The sequence below is a fragment of the Balaenoptera ricei genome, chromosome 2, assembly GCF_028023285.1.
Source record: "Balaenoptera ricei isolate mBalRic1 chromosome 2, mBalRic1.hap2, whole genome shotgun sequence".
Lineage (NCBI taxonomy): Eukaryota > Metazoa > Chordata > Mammalia > Artiodactyla > Balaenopteridae > Balaenoptera > Balaenoptera ricei.
In genome coordinates, this window is record NC_082640.1 from 109,844,967 (window position 1) to 109,851,331 (window position 6,365).

The window sequence follows — 6,365 nt, forward strand, 5'->3', positions numbered from 1 at the left end:
CGTTACCCGGGTCTTACTCTGAAGAGTAGCATCAACCTCCCTATCCTTGTCTGCTTACTCCAAGGGTCAAGCAAGAATTGCCAGGGATATTTAGATTGATGGAACGTCTGTCTTTGAAAGGCTTTTGATGATTTCAAACTGTTACTTTCCTCATACCCACTCTATTTTCTCCTTCCTTTAATGGGAAACATATATGATCTACAACTATGTCCAAACTTCCTAGATCTGAGAGACCACATAAACATTTGACTAAAGCTTGCAGACCCAGTGTGGGTATAGAGATAGGAAAGCCCACCAATAATGAGAAGAGCATTGCTGAAGGGTGTCTCAATGGGTTTACATGAACACGGTGCACAGGGCACCAAAGGTCACTTCTCAGACACTAACCACCAAGTGCTTTGAAATAATGAGAAAAAGAATTTAACAGCAAAATACTAGGAAGTGCAGTCCAACTCCCTCCTCTTATTGGAAAGTCCCAATGCACAATGGTGTATTAAAGGCCCCTAGAGACCCTATGGTAAGGAAACTGGTTTAAATCCCCACATTTATTTGACAGGAGATCTTTTTAACTTTCCACACAACTAGGAATCTGGAGTCTGTGCCCATAGACATGTTGGTTCCCCTGCCCTCCTCTCTTCCCAAATCTAGAGTCTTTCAATTTTCATCCTTTAGGTGTTTTGTTGCTTTTGTTTGTTTGTTTATCCTACTCTGTAAGAGTGGGAGGGAAAGCTTTTCTTGCTAATAGGAATTCTTCATTCAGTAATTCAAAGAGCATTCATTAAGATCTTTATTCAAAATTCAGGGCTACACTTCATGGGAAGTGAACGTGAACCTGGCCCCTGCCCACCTGTGGGACTTAGACCTGGAGGAGAAAATGTAAGGCGTGCAAATAGCTGCTCCGGACAAGGACTCTGGTGTTGCCCTCTGAACTGTCAGGGAAGGTTCTGTGAGAGAAGTCACCTTTGTGCTGGCTGACAAGTGTCATCTTCCTTCACCTCAATTATAGCTCCATTTAATTCTCAAAATGGCAATGACTTTTTAATGATTATCAAGTAACATGTGTATTAGTCACTTAGGGCTACCTTAACAAAGTACCACAAGCTGGGTGCCTTCAAACAACAGAAATTTATTTTCTCACTATTCTGGAAACTAGAAGTCAAGGTTGGTAGGGCAGTGCTCCCTCTGAAACTCGTAGGGGAGAACCCTTCTTCGCCTCCTCCTAGCTTCCAGCGGTGGCCACCAATCTTTGGTGTTTCTTGGTGTGCAGATGCAGCACTTCAGTCTCTCTCTCCATCATCAAATGCGTTCTCACCTCACATGGCTGTGTCTCTTCTCTTCTTACAAGGATATTAGTTATATTGGATTAAGGGGCCGCCCTACTTTGGTATGACCTCATCTTAACTAAGTACATCTGCTAATAAGGTCCCATTTTTAGATACTGGGGGTTAAGAAATCAACACATCTTTTGGGGGGGGACACAATTCAACCCCTAACAATAAACCCATTATGAAATATTCAAATGATAATAGCAGAAAAGCACAAAGAAGAATGCAAAAGTCACTTGCAAAGTTACCACTCAGACATAACTACTGTTAATATCTTTCCATTTTTCTTTGTATATACACATATAAAGCACAACAATCATATTATACACACAACTTTGTGACTTCCTTTTCTCAAATTATATCCTGGACACCCTCCAAATCAATCAATATAAATATATCATCTATGTAATTGGTGCACAATAACTTGTCTAATCAAGCCTGTACTGTGGTTGATGGCACTATTAAACTGTCCATTTCGTAGTTTTGTCAAAGAAAAATTCTTAAGCTTTTCTGTACTTAACAGTTTTTATTTTATCATTTTGGCTTACCTATCTTTATCTTTTTCCATCTCATTTTTCCTACCTTCCCCCACGCTCCCCCTTCCCCCCCAAAAAAGCAGCTTGAATTTCTTGCTCTAGAACAGAACAGAAATTTGTATGTGTCTCTTCCACTCACAAGTCTCAGAAGGCTATTATTCTCTGTTTGACATTTTTTGTCAGTCGTTTCAGGGTTGGCACAAGTCCTGGACTATTCTTTTGGATATCGGAACACCACACAAGGCAACCTTAAAGGCAAGAGAAAACCCTGTGACCTGAGACTTAAAGACCTAGAATTGACTAGTCAGATGATGACATTTACTCTCTGGATGCCCCCCACTTTTATTTGTTTAATTTGTGTAATATAAGATACAACAAAACATTGTGTTTGGTTTTCCCACCTAATAACCCAGAGGAAGAAGCATTTCTGAACTTAGACCATTGTCCTTTGAGCCTAGTCCACAGGTTCGTAAACTTTAGTGTACAGACAGATCATCTGGGAAGCTTACAAAAAGGCAGGTTCTGATTCAGTAGGTCTGAGTGAGACCCGAGTTCCTCCTTCTCTAACTTCTCCGTGTTGACAACAATGCTGTTGGTCCACGGGCCACATTTTGGTAGCAAGACTCTAGTTGAGAGCACTGGTTAGGGAGAAACTTCCACCCTGTATCTTAAGTTGGGCTGCCTGAACAACAGACACTGAGGTGGAGATTTGTGAGCAGGAGTCTTACTGGGTCAAACTCTTGGAATAACAAGAGTAAAGGAGTGAAGAGAGTAGGGCTGGACAGATGGGAAGGCTGAGCTGCGATACGGTTGCCACATAGGCCTCAGCCCATCCCACAGGAAGCTCCGGAGCTGGGAGGCCCTTCAATTGTCCTGGATTGAGGCAAGGGGCCAGGCCAACGGACCCCCCACGTAAACCAGACACGGTGAGCACACTGCAGACCGCCCCCAGGAGGCATCATCTGGGGTGGGGCAGCTCCCTTCTGTGAGAGCAGCTCTCACTTCTCACAGGGGACTTGGCTGTGAGCCATCTGTAGCCAACATTCCTGCGAGCCAGGGAAAGCAAGCACCTCAGCCCTGGAGGGGGATCCAGGTGAAGCATCGCTGTGTCCATTATTCTGGTGAGAGCTCCAGTGACCTGAGAAAATCATTGTAGTATTTTCTATTTTAGTCAAGTCTGAATTTTAGACATTTCCCCAAATGTTTTGGGTTTATTCATCAATGAAATTGTGTCTGTGCGATGTGCCAGGCCTTGGAGGCATTGATTTCAAGGACAATCACTTTAGCTTTACAGAGAAACGCTCTGTATCTGACTTGAAAAGCTACCCGAGTCACCTTTTCCCAAGCAGGGGTGCAAGAAGAAAATTTAGGGAGGCCCCCTGGCAGATATGTGATTGATTTCATGGAAAAGAGAGCTAAGTGAGATATCTAAAGAAAAAGATGTGTGCCATCTAGTGGCACTAACTAAAAGCAAAGTCTAGGTAATTCCCTGGTGGTCCGGTAGTTAGGCCTCCATGCTGCCACTGCTGAGGGCCCAGGTTCGATCCCTGGTAGGGGAACTAAGATCCCGTAAGCCACGCAGCACAGCCAAAAATAAAAATGAAAATAAAATAATAAAAGCATAATCTAATGTTCAAGTAAAAGCGATTTCCCCTTACCCAGTCAAGGTACTCTGTGGGCATTCAGTAGTAGTGTTTTGCTACCTTCAGAGGCAGGTGTGGGGGGTTGCTGAAGTGAGATAAAATTAAAATGTCTAGGACTGGGTAGCCATATGGAAAATGATAAAATTTGATCCATTCTTTATTCTACACTGGATAAATTCCAAATGGATCAGAGATCTAAATATTTTAAAAGAAAAAGAAACAAACAAACCTGGCATTTAAAAACTGGCATTTTTTAAAACAGAATAAATGAATTATTTTGTAACTTGGGAGTGGAGAAAACATTCCTATCATTCAGAGTCTCAGTGAGGGACGAGGTTGATTATTTTAACTATAATTTAAACAAGCAAAGCAAAAAGTCCAATAAAGGTTAGTTTTTAAAAGTGCAAGCCATATCACATAGGGCTAATATATAAAAAGTTTCTAAATTTTTTTTAAAAAAGAAGGCCATCTTGATGGAAAATAGGTAATGGATGGACAAGTCAAATAAAAAGAAATAAAATTCAAATAGAAACAGATGAAAAGGTTGATTCACTTATTTCAGTTTGTTTTCCACTCAGTGGTTGCTTTTAAACTTTATATTCTAAACATGTTAACCATTTACATGACTCCAAGGTCAAACTATAAGACAAGATATATTCAGAAATCTAGCTTCCATTCCTGCTCTCTCCCTCCCCTTGCTCTTCCCCTATTGGTTCCCATTTTTATTAGATTTTGATTTACGTTTCCATTTTTTTAATCTTTTTTTTTTTTTTTTTTGGCTGCACCATGCAGCATGTGGGATCACGCGGGATCTTAGTTCCCTGACCAGGGATCGAACCTGTGGCCCCTGCAGTGGAAGTGTGGAATCTTAATCACTGGACTGCTGGGGAAGTCCCCTCCATTGTTTATTTTTAAAAATATAAGCAAGTTTACATTTGTGTATGTATTTCTACCCCTTCTTACATACATACTGCACACGGTCTTCCGTGCCTTGCTTTTCCCACTTCATAGCTGTGTATCTTCCATATTCCTTAACAGATTCATCCTCACACTTCATTATATGCATTCATTTTATTCATTCAAAAAGATGCTCCATCTCATTCATAAAAAGATAAATGCAAAACTATACTGAGATACCATTTCTCACCTATCATATTAGCAAAAATCTAGGAGTTTGACAATTCATTCTATGGGAGAGGATGTGGGGAAATAGGAACTCATATATTCCTAGTATGAATATAAAATCACACCACTTCTATGAAGGTGAATTTGGGAATAATAAAGAAAATAACATTCTTTTACTTTCTAACCTAGTAATCCCATTTGTCCCAATCTATGCTAAAGATCCATTAGCAAGTAACTTTTTGTGATAGCAAAGACTGGCAATAGCCCATGTATCCATCAATATAGGTCTGGTTGATTAAACTACGGTACATTCATAATAACCAAAGAGAAGATGTATGTCCAGTTCATTTAAAACACAATATTTTGTCTGTACATTTCCAATGGGATATAATGTGAAGGAAAAAAAAACAAATACAAATTTAAACTTCATTCAGCAGTCTTATGTTAGCAATATTACTATTCCTATTCTGTTTTATATATGTATATGTGTGTATATATTTATATACATGGATAAAGCAAATAAGTAATTATGTTAATATCATTAAGAACTAATATTTTCATCTTAAGAGAAAGGACAAAACACACAATCAAAGAGCTCAGCTTTAAAAGAGCGTTAAGACATAGAAAAATGAATATTAAGAGACATAGGGGGTCCTAAAGCCCAAATAAGTGTGAAGTTTGGGGACTGGAGGAGGCTAAAGATAGCATAAGTAATTTTTTATAGTTATGTCTGAAGCAAGAAGAAAAGAGGAGAAATGGGTTCAGCACAGCCTCTGATGCACTGGTTCCTGTTAAAACTGATGGCTTTTTCTGCAGTGCCTTTGTCTCCTAAATGCTGGTCCCAGTCCACCATCCCACCTTCACTTTTTACTAAGTTAATTTCTGCTGATTCTTCAGATCAGTCAATTGGTACACTGCCCCTCCCCCATCAAGGATCTTTCATTGTACCCTGTCATGGAATAATATTCTTTTCCTAGTGCACGCCTCTCAGTTAATAATTATGCCCCCATTCATATAGTTACTTGGTTGATATTCTTCCCCGCTCCCTTCGAGGGCCAAAATTGTGTCTGGTTTTGCTCATCATCCTATACCAAACTGCATAATAGGGGCTCAATAAACAACTGTTAAAATCAAGCAAAATGTTTAACTTCCATTTTGTTCCCACTTCTTCAGAGAATCCTCTTTAGATTGGGAAGGGTAGCACACCTAAGGACCTGAACTCCAAAAGGAGCAAAATGGTTCTAAGAAAACTGTTTCCCACTTAAATCCGTTCATGTCCTTAAATAGGCATTTGGCCCCTGGCACAGTTAGGTAATAGGCACACAAGTGGATAATGCAGATAAAGTTCTGTTGATACTCTTACCAAGTTTACATGGGCGTGAGGCAAGGGTGGTAGTAAATGTATGCTGTATTGTCTGTAGTATTTGAGTCCAAGTCTCCAGCCCTAAACAAATTACAACCCAAAAAAACCAGAAAACACCCTGATGGGATTGCTGATGTTTGAGAATGGAAAAGCAGCCCGGGAACTAGGGCCGAGTATGTGCAATCTTGTCTGTCAACAAGATAAGCAAGGTTTCTGCACTGTGTGGGCCCGGAGCCAGGCTCCTCCCTGGTGTCCTAAATCCATATCCCACCAAATGAAGCTTCTGCAGCTGCCGCCTTCCGCGGACTTCGCATTCCTCCCGCACTCTATACTCTCTCATGACAGGTTTTCTTTGTTGTATTTAACTACCTAA

The 6,365-nt window shown here is 40.4% G+C and overlaps 1 long non-coding RNA gene across 1 annotated transcript in view; it reads right to left on the reverse strand.

Moving 5' to 3' along the window:
- The window catches only part of LOC132360520 (uncharacterized), a 75,088-nt gene extending 69,017 nt beyond the window's left edge, over window positions 1-6,071 (reverse strand). Inside the window, exon 1 of the long non-coding RNA XR_009501122.1 lies at window positions 5,993-6,071. This is a non-coding gene — a long non-coding RNA (uncharacterized LOC132360520). The remainder of the gene's footprint in view (window positions 1-5,992) is intronic.
- Window positions 6,072-6,365: the final 294 nt, after the last annotated feature.